At 36.2% G+C, this 13,354-nt stretch overlaps 1 protein-coding gene across 6 annotated transcripts in view; it reads right to left on the bottom strand.

Annotated features, from left to right (window-relative positions):
• The window catches only part of LOC141441735 (protein 4.1 homolog), an 81,966-nt gene extending 69,125 nt beyond the window's left edge, over positions 1-12,841 (bottom strand). For all 6 annotated transcript variants that reach the window (XM_074106568.1, XM_074106569.1, XM_074106572.1 and 3 more), the window contains exon 1: positions 12,502-12,841. The gene's annotated coding sequence lies outside the window, so the exon portion shown is untranslated. The remainder of the gene's footprint in view (positions 1-12,501) is intronic.
• Positions 12,842-13,354: the final 513 nt, after the last annotated feature.

Genomic DNA, 13,354 nt, shown 5'->3' with positions numbered 1-13,354 from the left:
CTCTCCAACATCAGCAGGGCTACTCTGAAACTCGAAGTTCGTATCGTACCGTCCCTCTCGCTCTCGTATTAAACAGTATAAGTGTCAGAGGGACCGCACGACACGAACTTCGAGTTTCGTAGTAGCCCTGCTGATATAAACTGCACTGATAGATTGTGACGACATAGTGCATAACTCCAGCATAGTCTAAAACCCCTCTTCTCCGGCCCAAAGCAAGATAAAAGTCACACGTCCAGAACCTGCTTCGTGTTCATTAAAATAAAAATGATTTTCAAAACACTCTATTCCGAAGAAGGGCAATGCTATGCCCATCATAATGAATAAACAACTCATAGAATTGTTGCATTAGTTTGTGTTTGCATACCTACAATATTAAAAATAAATATTAAATGATATTGTAACCACACGGATAACTCACGTCTTAAATCGAGTTTAGCTCGACATGTCTCGGGCTATTTCGTAGCCCTTCTTCATAGGAGCACGCGCAGCGTAGTGCGCGTGTTGTTACCGAGAGTCAGCCATGCTCCTATGAAGAAGGCGTAATAGCCCGAAACAAATCAAAATCTAAATTCAAAATAATTTATTCAGTAAATAGGCACTTTAAACACTACAATAAATGGGTACTACAATAAATATGCATTTTTACACGTCATTTTATTTAAACTTCTCAGGTTCTCGTTAAATCGAGAATGAGCCTTCATTGCCTAGAAGAAAGAGCCGAAAGAAACTTGGCAGAAGTCATTTTTAGTCATAAAATAGTCTAAAACAAATAGATAATAGTACAAGTTGCTATTCATAATACTTGAGTATTAAAAAAAAAAAAACATCGACAACAAACGGGCAATGCTATATCATAATGAATAAACAACTCATAGAATTGTTGCATGGGGCATACCTACAATATTTATTAAATGATATTGTAAACACTAACTACGTCTAAATCGTTCACATGTGGGCTAGTGGAATAAGCCGTCATCACGTTCCTATGAAGAATAAAATAAAACATGTCGAGCTAACCTCGATTTAAGACGTGAGTTATCCGTTACAATATCATTTAATATGAGTGAGTCTCACGGTAGTTTCATATTCAAATATTAAAAATAAAAGTTATCAGAAACAATATCACTTTATTGAATATTGATTCACTGGATAGTATCAGGTGGTACATATACAAAACTATATTATACGTCAGACTTCACCCGATTGTGTCAAAGCTTGCAGCAATAGAACCACAAGAGCGTGACCGACCTTTGTCCGACCCTTTTCTAACTATTATTGAAGGACGTACTCATTGTACGCCTTGTTTGTCAATTTAATGACATTCGCTTGCTCAGATTGTTTTTGTATCAGGAAAAAAAAACAACAAATATATCACTTTCATCAATCAAGCTCAACAAGGTGTACACGATAACTGTCTTCATCACCATCAGGTCATAAAATATGCTCCGACTATTTTTAATAGAGCTGTATGCAAAACACACGCTAAGAAACAAATGTAATGCCAACATATAAAATTCGATCTGCTGCAAAACGACAGTTTGTAACCACCCATTCAAAAATTCGAACCAGCGAAGCGTACAATCCTACCAAATGCAGTACGCCTTTAACCACAGATAGTGGCTCATGGGTTGTGACCTCTAAATCTAACAGGTTAGTCCAATTGTAACCGAAATGGTGACATCAGAGCAATAAATACTCAGCACGACCGGTTGCTCGAGGATGTATTTGCTCGCAATGATCATTCCATTTTCCGATTAAAAATTTGAAACGGGAATTAGATAAGCATTGAACTGCACATGCTATGGTAAGAAGAGTAAAACACGATAAACAATGCACCATGTTTAGTTAATCAACCAAATATTCATCTTCACGTTTTTCATTTTGTTTCATGGCATGTTTACTCGTATCGTACATCGGAGTAGTTAGAAGAAGGCATTGGAAACGAAAAAACTCTAAGAAAAAGCCAATTGAGCAATTACGGCATAGTTCATTCTACGCTAATCACGACATTCTAATTTCGCATACAATCAGCCGCAACGTCGGTAAAATTGGAAAGGATGTCATCGACATAAATCTGCGTATAAACGGTCGAGTGAAAGAACGAATATAACAGTTCAAGCTTGAATCCCATTGCTTGTTGTTTGAAAACTGCATCCCTAAGATGTCCAGGCTGACATCATCGGCGCTAAATACAGGCGTTTCGAACCGGTTTTGCCTGCAGCAAGTTTTGCCGGTATCGCGTTAGACTTCCAACAAGTATAAACGACGCGATTACTTGCAATCTTTGTACCGTTCTCTGCTTTTTCAAATCTCAACGAATCTTTAAATACAATATTATATACCACACATTTTGTAGTACCTACACCTGACTTGTTTTCACTGATCCATAATGAGTTAGCAATACTTCTGATAGCCGGGTCAATATCCAGCATTTTATGAAGTTTTCGTCCTTCTTATCCTCTCATCTAAGCAAATATTATTTAAAGAGATGACGCACCGAGTTAACCTTTCATGATAACGAAAGACACTACTGCAGAAACTAGTTTGATCAATGTTGTTGCGACTTGTCCTTCCGTTGTGGCAAAAATCGTAGGACGATAATACCCGAGCCTTCCACAAATTCAAATATTCACCCAGCATCAGAGTATTTTTACATTAAATAAATAAATAATAGCGCTTTTATTTTAGAAAGTACTAAGGTTTCTGCTGTTTTGTTCGCGTTTTTTCCCTATTCAATCGACAAAGGCTTAGCAATTCGCGAATTCGCGACATACACAACATACAACAAGCAATTAGTAGAAAGCGATGAATAACGTTTGTTGACCTCGTGATTCGGTTTAAATTCCTAAACTCGTCAATGTGAAACATCACTTAACTAATCAAGTTTGTTTTAACGACAGCAGAAGTGATGATAGTAACTAGAGCTACCAAATAATTCGAAGGTAACTGTAGCATTTGATTTACCATTGTCAAAATGTTCCCACTATTACCGTGTCGTATTGTATTCGGTTTCCTTTAGAAGGGTCTTTGGAAATGGAGTTGTGGAATTGTGTTCACTTTCTTTTTAAAGAGGCTTCGTAACACCGGAAGCAATTTCATTTTAGCAATGGTCATCTATTTTCTTTGCTTGCCTCACGAAATTGTGGACGAAATGGGAAAGAAAGTGATTGCAGATGACTTATGATATTAGCAAGCGGATAGATTTTAAAACGGAAAATGCAGGCTGTAGATCACTGTTTTGAGGTTATTTTGGCCACTCGTTCTCAATCACAAATAACGTGGTCAATTCAATTACTTATATTGTCAATGAAGATAAGCAAAGCATAGATCGATGTATTAGCATAATCTGGTAATGTTTGGAACAAAAAATGTAGTGACCGAAAGTCCTCTCATCCCCTGCCCTTTATTAGCTGGAGGGTGGAGTTTGTTTGCATCTTTCTGTTCGCAGTGTCTTCTATTGATTTATTTGACGCGTAAATTTTAACAGTTATATTTGATGTCTTCCTTAGCACTGGATGCTTGAAAATCGAGATAATGTATTTTATATCCACTTCTTTTAATGGCACAGTGAAATAGATCCTGTAAAGTATACATAAAACTTTTGTTATGACGTTTGCCATTAAACGATTACAATAGTGTTGCCAGTGTATTGATAGAATTCAGGTTCACATACAATGCTTTTATTCTAGGTTAAGGCAAAGCAGTGATTTGAACAATTCTGGCGTTGTTCGCTATGTTTTTCAGCATTTACACTAACATAGCCATCAATTCCTTCCTTGTTCTAAAAGTTAGTTCTTTCGTACAGCTAGAAGTATTTCACAAACAAATTTGTGCAACTTGCTCGGTTTGCTTGCTTGCTTGGTTGCTTTAATCCCTTCGAGTTACCATAAGAGAACACCTCCGATACGATTTTTTCTTAATTATGAACTTGAATATTTTTAAACCACCTCCTTTCCTAGACATAGACAGCAACATAACGGTCACAAATTAGCCGATGTAAGATAGGTTCGTCGAACCAGACTGGGTAATCATCTCGATAAATGCCAGTCTGCCGGTTCGCTATACAGCCTCGATCGCTTCCTATTATATTATAACTACAGCTATCATTTAACATTTTTGATGCATCAGTCATCACCACAATTCAATAAAGACTAAATAACTAAATAGTTTAGTAACGTATCTATATTTAGAGCCACCGCATTTGGTCGCGTCATACTCCCTATCTACTTAACATGGTTCTTGCACTGATTATGTCATTCGTGAGTCATACATAATGCAAATTGGTTTAGCTGTGAAAAGTTAATGATAATGACTGCAGTACACATATAATTACTTTTGAAGTAAACCTCAATTTAAACGCATTTAAACTAGTAGGTACTACACTGGGAATAAAAGATCGCGCTTGACCAATCGTAGACCTTTCTTTTTTAGACAATTAGGTTTCTGCTGTTGTTCAAATCTAAAATAACTCAACTAGCAATTTAAATAAATCAAGGACATCAATTTTTTTGCTACATACATATGTAAATACAAATACTGGGAGACTCGCTTCGCTTAACGAGTTAGGATAGGACCCAAGATTTTTAGAAAAGGAAAAAAGATTTTCCGGAGCTCTGGACGGGATTCAAATCCGCACCTCCTGTCCTGTAGTAATACACGCCAAGAGGTCCTACCAACATAACTGAAGCATCGGAAGAAGAAATTCCTTTACCACTTAGTGCACTTACCGCCCAAAAGTTATACATAGAACTGTTCGAAAAAGCATGTCTTCTGAGTTCAGCACAAAATTTAAACTTCTTCCGAACATTATTCTAACTGTGACATAATGTACCTAAAGGTAGGTAGTTAAGTTAGTACTATACTAACCTCTAAAATAACAGTCAGTTCCGGTACTTCTTACCAGCACGTTTCTAGTGATTGATTATCTTACTTTCATGTGTGTACGTTACATAATTGGCGCCAGACGTCTTTATTTGTTAGCTTTCTTGGAACGGAGAAAGAGCTGCTATAATATTCTAACCAACGACGGAGACTTGTAACTCTATTAACATTATGTTTAGGAGTCTGGAGAAATTTTGCTGTTTACTGTCAATCCGCGTAGATTGGTTTGCGAATTATCTGAAGGAAAGGAAGATGATCTGAAAGAGTGACTTTGCTTGAAGCTATAGGATTTTCTTGTGTTACGATACAATTTCAACAATACCTCTCCTTGCAGTCGGGTAAAAACAAAGCGGTGCAAGCTGATCGGTAAAGAATCGTCACAATACTCGTTGCAGGGTGTATCATGTTAATTTATGAACAGCATCTAGCTCTCGCCAGACCTAAAAGCTTGTACTAGGCTTAAATCTTGATAAATTTAATGAAGACAAGGAACATCATTCTAGTGAACTTGATTGCTAGGACTCCGCCTTTGTCTCACGCAGAAGCGTAGGTGGCCTAAATTGTTATATTACACAATGCACTACTCTACATTAGAGTTTCCCGGTTCAATAATAAACTTAAACACAAGGAAGGAAAATATCACGCTAACCGCAAAATGCATTAAAATTTAAAAAAACAACTTGTTCTCTTGAGTCATAATGTATTCCTAAACATGACAATTGAAATGAAAAACTCATCTAGATCAGTGCGGTTTGCTAAAGTATGGAATAATGCTGGTGCACGTTCAGACCAGACTCCAGACACTCGCTAATTATGATATATGATAAGATAGCTATAACTGCACCATAACCATAACTTAATTCAATTAGCGTAGGTAACCTTACACGTTTTCAAATATTAACTGTACATGAAACGGAAACGTCGTTTAGGTTTATTGACAGCTGGATATTGTGGATATAATTGGTAGAGATAGTGAAGCTTAGGAATACATTATAGGCAGTTTATACCAAGGCAATGTCTCAGGACTTGCAGTAAAAACTACAATAATATGAAACTATAATAATGCTCAATATTTAACGAGTTCAGAAAAGGAGGTTCTCATTTCGTCTGCATGTTTTTATTGTTCACCAAGAAGGGCAAATTTCGCACACAAGTAACACAAATATGTTGTGATGTGAGTGTGACAGTGTGAGGTACAAGCTCGGTTACTATTCGCACCCACGAGAGTACTGGACAGGCAGTAGCTAACCAATACCTACGACTTTTCCGAACGAGCCTTTTTATGCGACGTGAAAATGCTTTATGCATACTTCCCGTGGAAATTTATGTGGGGCTCTCTCACTTTTGGGGGTATACTCACTAAAAACACATCGGCGTTTGTCCACTCTGCCGTTATGGGAGCGCCATGGGTTTCGAACGAGCCTGACCTAACTAAACTTGAATTCTTGCAGTTAACGGCGGCGTTAACCTGGCCTAGGTTTGTAACATACTATAATTTGCATGTAATCATGCTAAGCAGAACTTCGTCGAAGCTATTAAAATGCAAATAACTTTTTCGCTCCGCGATGAGACTGCATCTTTAATTAGCTACCGTGAAAGCACTCCTGTAAGTGTATTTCCCTCAGGCACTTGAAACAATGGTATTTCTTGTGTATCTAATGTGTGTTGACCCGTTACTGCAAAATTTGTAACCATAAACACAAAGAGGGTGCAATTGTTGACCATGCTTGAGATTGACAAAAAACTATGAATGCCGCGTGGTTCTCTTTTTGCCAGTAATTAGGGGCCTTGGTTAGGAAAGTGTTGAAATATTGACATTCCTTCACACGAACTGATTGGAACGCTTTTAAGATGGCAAAAGTGTCTAACCATAAAAATACATTGATACGGCACATCATTTTTATAATTACAGTTTCCCGTCAACACTTTGTCAATCTTTCACAAGTGCGCACAATCAACTTCGGAATTTGCCTAAACTCTTCTACATCAACCCGTAAATTTAATCAATAATCACCCACACCAGTAAAGAAAAAGTGACCGGTTCCTCAAAACTTATCGATCGACCAGCAGTAAAAATCCTTTGAAAAAGTTTTTACTTATGCACGAGAACTAAATAAGTTGCCGTAATAAATTCTAACTTGAAATGGCCCTCGCTTTTGGGTCTCCTGAACCGGTTACGGGATTGCAAACATAAAGAGTTCAGCTAAAAATATTATTCATAATGGTGGTCATTTTTATCAATATCATCATCATTTTCTGCCTTAGTCACTCATATTTGACATCCCATATTCTGTCGTCGGTCATTCTCAATGTTGTCATCGATGACACCACCGGCCCATCATGTCCATCGTCATGAGAAATCATTAGAATTCACGTAATTATCCGTTTTCAGCAAACAATCAGTTACGTGATGCAATTAAACAATCGCTAACTATAAATTAGCATGACACGCATTGTTAAGCTTGATAACGATTTTAATAGTTATTAAGTTATTATTGGCATTAAACATTATAATTTTCATATATTTCAGAACTTTTTATCTACTAATATGATTGTGACAACGGCACTTAATCCTTAAAAGACATTTTAAACAAAATGTGACAAATTAAACGAAAACACAATTTGTGCCACGTATTGGTGGATTATGGGAGCGTAAACTTAAAACTATTAAAATCATTTTAACATCATCGGAAATCTCAAATTGACCGTCAAAAATGTTTATGAGGGCTGCTCATGATCCTATTGGCCATTAACATACTCACAGCTTTAGAACATGTTTGTTACTTTCACGACCACACCTAAGAGACGCCGCGCTTCCTATTTCGTCCGGAAACAACTACCAATGCTATGTACTTTCCTCGTATTTTTAAGGCTAGTTTCCCATTTGTTGCCGTTTAGTTTTGTAAATATGATATTGAGTGTCCAAACAGTTTAAAATTCTCTAACTTCGTCCCTTTTATCCTTAACATTTTTATTGTTAACAGACTTGTCTGTCACCATCAACAAGTTATAACCATTACGTTTTTCACGAGACCATGTCTTATTGAAGCAATAAGTTACTCTAAGGAATATCAAATTTTGTTTTGCCGCTAGGTACGTAATTGTTATTTTATCTAAACAAAATGCTACTGGTTAAGAGTGTATTAAAACCAAACGTCCGTAAAAATACTTGAACGAAAACTCTCGTCACTTTCTCTCCCTCAAATATTTCGTTATCTTGACTTTACGTAAATATTTTACTGCCTAACATATCCAATGGGTTATCCAGCCATTTTTCCCCACAATGCTATAAAGACAATAGCTTTGTAATGCCCATAAAGATTATAATCCGCGTAATGTACATCATCTTAGCACAGCGCGTGACACAGTTAGTGATTACGAAACTGCGTATGAGCACGCCGTCGGTCAACATAACCGGAATCCAGAACGGTGAAATTAAACAAGACATACAGCAGTCATTAAAGTTTTAGTAGCCTGGGAAGCTGAAGCAGGAACGAGGGCCAGAGACTCGACTTCAACTCAGTGGACTCAAAATTTTAAAGTGCTACGATTGGCACGTGTAAGTAATGATTTACAGTTAAGATAATTACCATACTTACAAAATTAAAGAAATTTTAACATTAATTTCAGTGGGAATTTGATTTGAATGTGCGGTCCAGAAAATGTGGTACACTGGAGCCTCCCACTGACTTTGAGCTTTCCAGCAATAGATATCTCACACTTACGGTAAGAATATATTGCTAATGAGACAAGATAATATTAGAATTAACATAATTAAAGAACTCGCGTATTTCTGTAGAAAAAGCAATAGCGCTGCATTATTTATCTAAGAAACAAACAAAATAGTACATTATAAAACTCATCATGGTTCAACTCATTTTTAGGGTTCCGTACCTCAAAAGGAAAAAACGGAACCCTTATAGGATCACTTTTTGTCCGTCTGCCTGTCTGTCTGTCAAGACCCTTTTTCTCGGGGACGCGTGTAGGTATCAAGCTGAAATTTATATCAAATACTGAGGTCTACTGCCCCTTGGAGTTGAGAAAAAATCAAACTTCTAAGCCAACGCAATCAAAAGATGCAGCCGTTTATGCTGCAAATTTCCGCAAATTTTCGAAACTCGCAAAGAAATCAAAACCTACAGGGTACTTCCTGTGAACTCAGAATCTTGAAATTTGGTGTGAAGGTAGCTAAAAGTATGAAAATCTTGATTTTTTGTCGGTCTGTAAATATCTATGACCAATATAATCTGACCCCACACTGCGTACATGCTTAAGAGTAGGGCTCTGCATACACTGGATGCATTAAATCACTCGGAAAAAGCGAGAAATATGTCCAAGACACAATTCCCGTTTACTTACATACCTATAAATGTGAACGGAACGGAACCCTCGGTGCGCGAGTCCGACTCGCATTTGCCCGGTTTTTTTTTTTCCAAAAAAACAGACGATGTAAATTTACTCATTTATGAGTAAACACGAGAATTACTATGTTGTTTGTTTGAATAGGATTCATTGATGAAACTTAGTATTTAGAACAGAAAGATAAGCCATTCCAAGCAATTCTGTATCTTACATCCTCTAGAATAAAACAGGTGTTTATCCAGAGGAAAATGGCGCTAGTAAACGTGTGCATAGTTCAGATAAGATTAGTGTTATGTAAATACAAATATTGTTTCTGACAAGATGAGCAAAGTTATCTTTAAAAACAAGACAACAAATTCTTTGTTGGACTAATGGCTCTCTTTTTTCTTTACACCCATGTTGCAAACATTCCAATTGGTTGAGTAGGTACTTTAGAAATTGCAAAAGGTATGATACAAGTGTATGTAGATGACCTTTTTGCAGTCAATCTATCAAAATAAGAGGTAGAATCTCATTTTAAAGGAGTTGATAATCAAGCCATCATCTGGACTCACATATCCATTGTTATTAACTTTTATGACAGAGAAATACACCAGTTAAACAAATGATTTTGTCTTTGACACAAATGACTGTGGGTCAGAATTGCTTTAAGATTTCTATCAGTAAATAGGAGTGACATCAGAATACCTACGTAGTCACAAGTGACAATTACAACAATTAACAGCCAAGGATTCAGAGATGATTGTAGATTACTTTTTGGCCTTGAAGTTGTATCAATTTTGGTACAAGGGCCAATCAACTTTTTTACCGACACTAATTTGTCCGCAACATTTTTCAAACAATTGCAGATTTTTGTAAGTAAACATGTTTTTTCTGTAATTTAATAGATGGTGTACAGGAATACATTACATCCTACGTAAGTTCACCCTATTAAACCGTGAAATATCTTGTTGGAAGTATGATTTTTTGGTAACACCAGAGACAATTTTGGTAACGCAGGAGACGCCCAAAGTGTCGGTAAAATAGTTGATTGGCCCAGAATTTTACACCAATAACTAATATGGGAAACAAGGAAAACTCCACATAACTCATTTCATTTCCTACTAATGCAGCAAACATCTAAAAATCTGAGTAATTTACGTCATCTGCACTAGTTATTGCTTTCAGAACCCTCTTCATTTGATCAGCATGTTGGTAATAATTTAATTCAACAAGTTTACTACTTACTAGTTTACACTGTAAGAAATCAAATCTATTATATTTATCATCTATCCATCTTAATTAATGGGCACAGTTAATTTAAACTGAAGCATCATTCAAGACAAAGCAAGAATCTTAAAAGGGATGCCACTCCATTCTGAAAATAAATATATGAACAGTTTAAATTCCATTGTTATTTGAAATACAGGACAGAAGAGCTATTAGTAAAACAAACATGGATCACTTGAATTTAGACAATCTGGCAGCTATAAATAAAATCCTGAAAGGAAGTTTTGAAACATGGATCTCATGCTATAGTAACATAATATGACAGATTGATGGGATTATTTTATATTAGGGAAGGGAGTGTCTTAGGCAATAAGGTCTCTAATCCCTTTTTCATGAATGTGACAGGTGATACTGACAATTTGATTATAACCAATATTACATTACCCAGTATAATAGGGAACTTCTCAAGTCAGCAATGTATTTTTGAATAACAAGAAAAATGGGGGATATTAAAAAATGGCCACATTATTAGTTAAGTATGAGGACAATGTTACCAGGAGTAATTAAATTGCAGTGAATACCATATTTGCCAGTTCCAGAGTATGTGGTTAGTATTTAATTTAGCCATGTGTATTTCAGACATACACTGGAGGATTATTTAATTAATATTTAACATGTGTCATAACAATTATCAAATGTAATTTAATGTTAGTACAACCATGTGCCATGCCATTCATAATTGTTTTGTTTTAAAATAGTGGTTAAGTAATTTAATTTATACTTTGATAATTTTTTTGTTGAAAAAGTTTTATTCTGCAAATTTTCTTGTGGCACATTTTTCTTGGTAAAAAAAAAAGAAAAGTCTGGTTCGGCCTATTTAGAGTAGGCTGCGGTTATTGTATTGGAGTGACCGCACCTTTACAGAATATTAGATTTTTACTTTCATTTTATTTTAAAAGGTCATGAGTGTGTAGTGTTTAACACCCGACACTTCAGTCTACTCGTGACCACGGCCACTGGAATGTGGTGAAAACATTGAGGTAAATATTACTTGTGTGTTTTAGCGTGATAAGTCCCGTTTGTGCTATTTTGACTATGCAGTCACCAACAAAAAGTTGGAAAACCTCCGACTTTGTCACTTCAAATTTCAATATCTTAAAAACCGATTCTGATGAAACATGTCCAAGAACCATCGCTAGAAAACCTGCTTCCAATAAAATAAAATAAAAACATTCAAATTGGTCCAGCTGTTTAAGAGCTACAGTGCCACAGACAGACACACATAACGGTCAAACTTATAACACCACTCTTTTTGCGTTGGGGGTTAAAAATGATGTTAGATATCTTCTAAAAACTAGGGGCATCCAAAAGCAATTAGGAAGGTAGTTTCTTGAAAAACAGCATAGGTACTAATGACCTTCCTAATTAGGTAGTAGTAATCTAATAAGAAATGCCAGGTTTCTAATGTGGTGCAAAAATACCTGTTTCAGAACTATTTCTAATATTTATATCAATAAAATCAAAATTTAGAGGGTAGTTGAATATTTGAAATACAAAATAATAGGAATAAACATTAAAAATAAAGCATGTTCCAATTAAAAGTTGTGTGTCCTAAGGACATTTTTAAACTTTAGATGCTCAAAAAGTCTTCAAGATCTTGTAAAAAGTTCACAAATGCTAATGACAAGTTTCTTGAGAGCTTCTGAAGAATATAAAAATTAATTCATAAAATATGCTAAGATTCATTAACCACAGTTTCATGACATAAAAGTCACCATAAAGGAGGTGATATCGCTGACGTTACATACCGAACACCTACCTACCTGTGTACTTATGTACTTATCAAAGAAAACTGGGACGACCAACCGGCACCGCGCCCACCAATCGCCACGCCAAATCCTCTTACATTCCAATAAGAAAAACACAATTTACTACTAGATAAATAAGGTAGTACTTACTAGACTACAATATCCTGCCTGTAAAAATACTATTTCACGCATGAAATGATATGATCTTGAACTGTCGTAAATATTTTAATAAAATACTGACCTGTTAATCAACAAGATCCCATTAAACGGCAAGTGCGAAGCCCGAGCACCGCTACGTTACACACAATACCCCGTTTTTAGCACGTAAACACTTCAGTTTCAACAAAATAAAGATAGAACTGGTAAATAAAACACAAACCACGAATCCACCTTTACTAACGCAGTTTCACAATACACCTTTTAGGTCCAACAATCAGTTTGTTCGTAAACAATTCGTACGCGAGTTATTCACCGTTTTTAATCATAGCAAGGGGAAATCGTTTGCGACGAGTGGCAGTTGCCGTACCGAAGATACTACCGTACGGGCACGCACGGGGCACGGGCGCGGGCGGCAGGGTGTGCGTCATCCGCCATATTGAAAAATTACGTCACCCTCAGTGTTGCCAACCCTCTTAAAGCAAAACGCAGCAGTTCGACCTTTTAAAAAACCGGCCAAGAGCGTGTCGGACACACCCGAAATAGGGTTCCATAGTCATTACGAAAAAATTAAGTAATATTTTTCTAAGGATTTCGTATTTTGTACGGAATATTCCAAGTTTATTTATATTTTATACCTTAGGCTGCTATTTACTCTTAAACTACTAATAATTGTCAAGAAAACTTAACCGTTATAGTTTTCCTTGCAAGTTTGATATACTTACTATCATCCTGATTTTTTTCAAATTTTCCATCTACCGGTTTAGATTTTAGAGGGGGGGAGACGCTCGATTTTAATGAAAATTTGCGCTTTAAAGTTGAATATTTTGCAAACAAATCACTGAATCGAAAAATCCGAAATTAAAAGACCTATCCAACGATACCCCACACTACAAGGTTGGATGAGAAAAAAAATCACCTCCACTACGTTTACGGTA

The sequence above is a fragment of the Choristoneura fumiferana genome, chromosome 24 (assembly GCF_025370935.1).
Source record: "Choristoneura fumiferana chromosome 24, NRCan_CFum_1, whole genome shotgun sequence".
Taxonomy (NCBI): domain Eukaryota; kingdom Metazoa; phylum Arthropoda; class Insecta; order Lepidoptera; family Tortricidae; genus Choristoneura; species Choristoneura fumiferana.
This window is presented reverse-complemented; position numbering and strand designations above follow the sequence as displayed.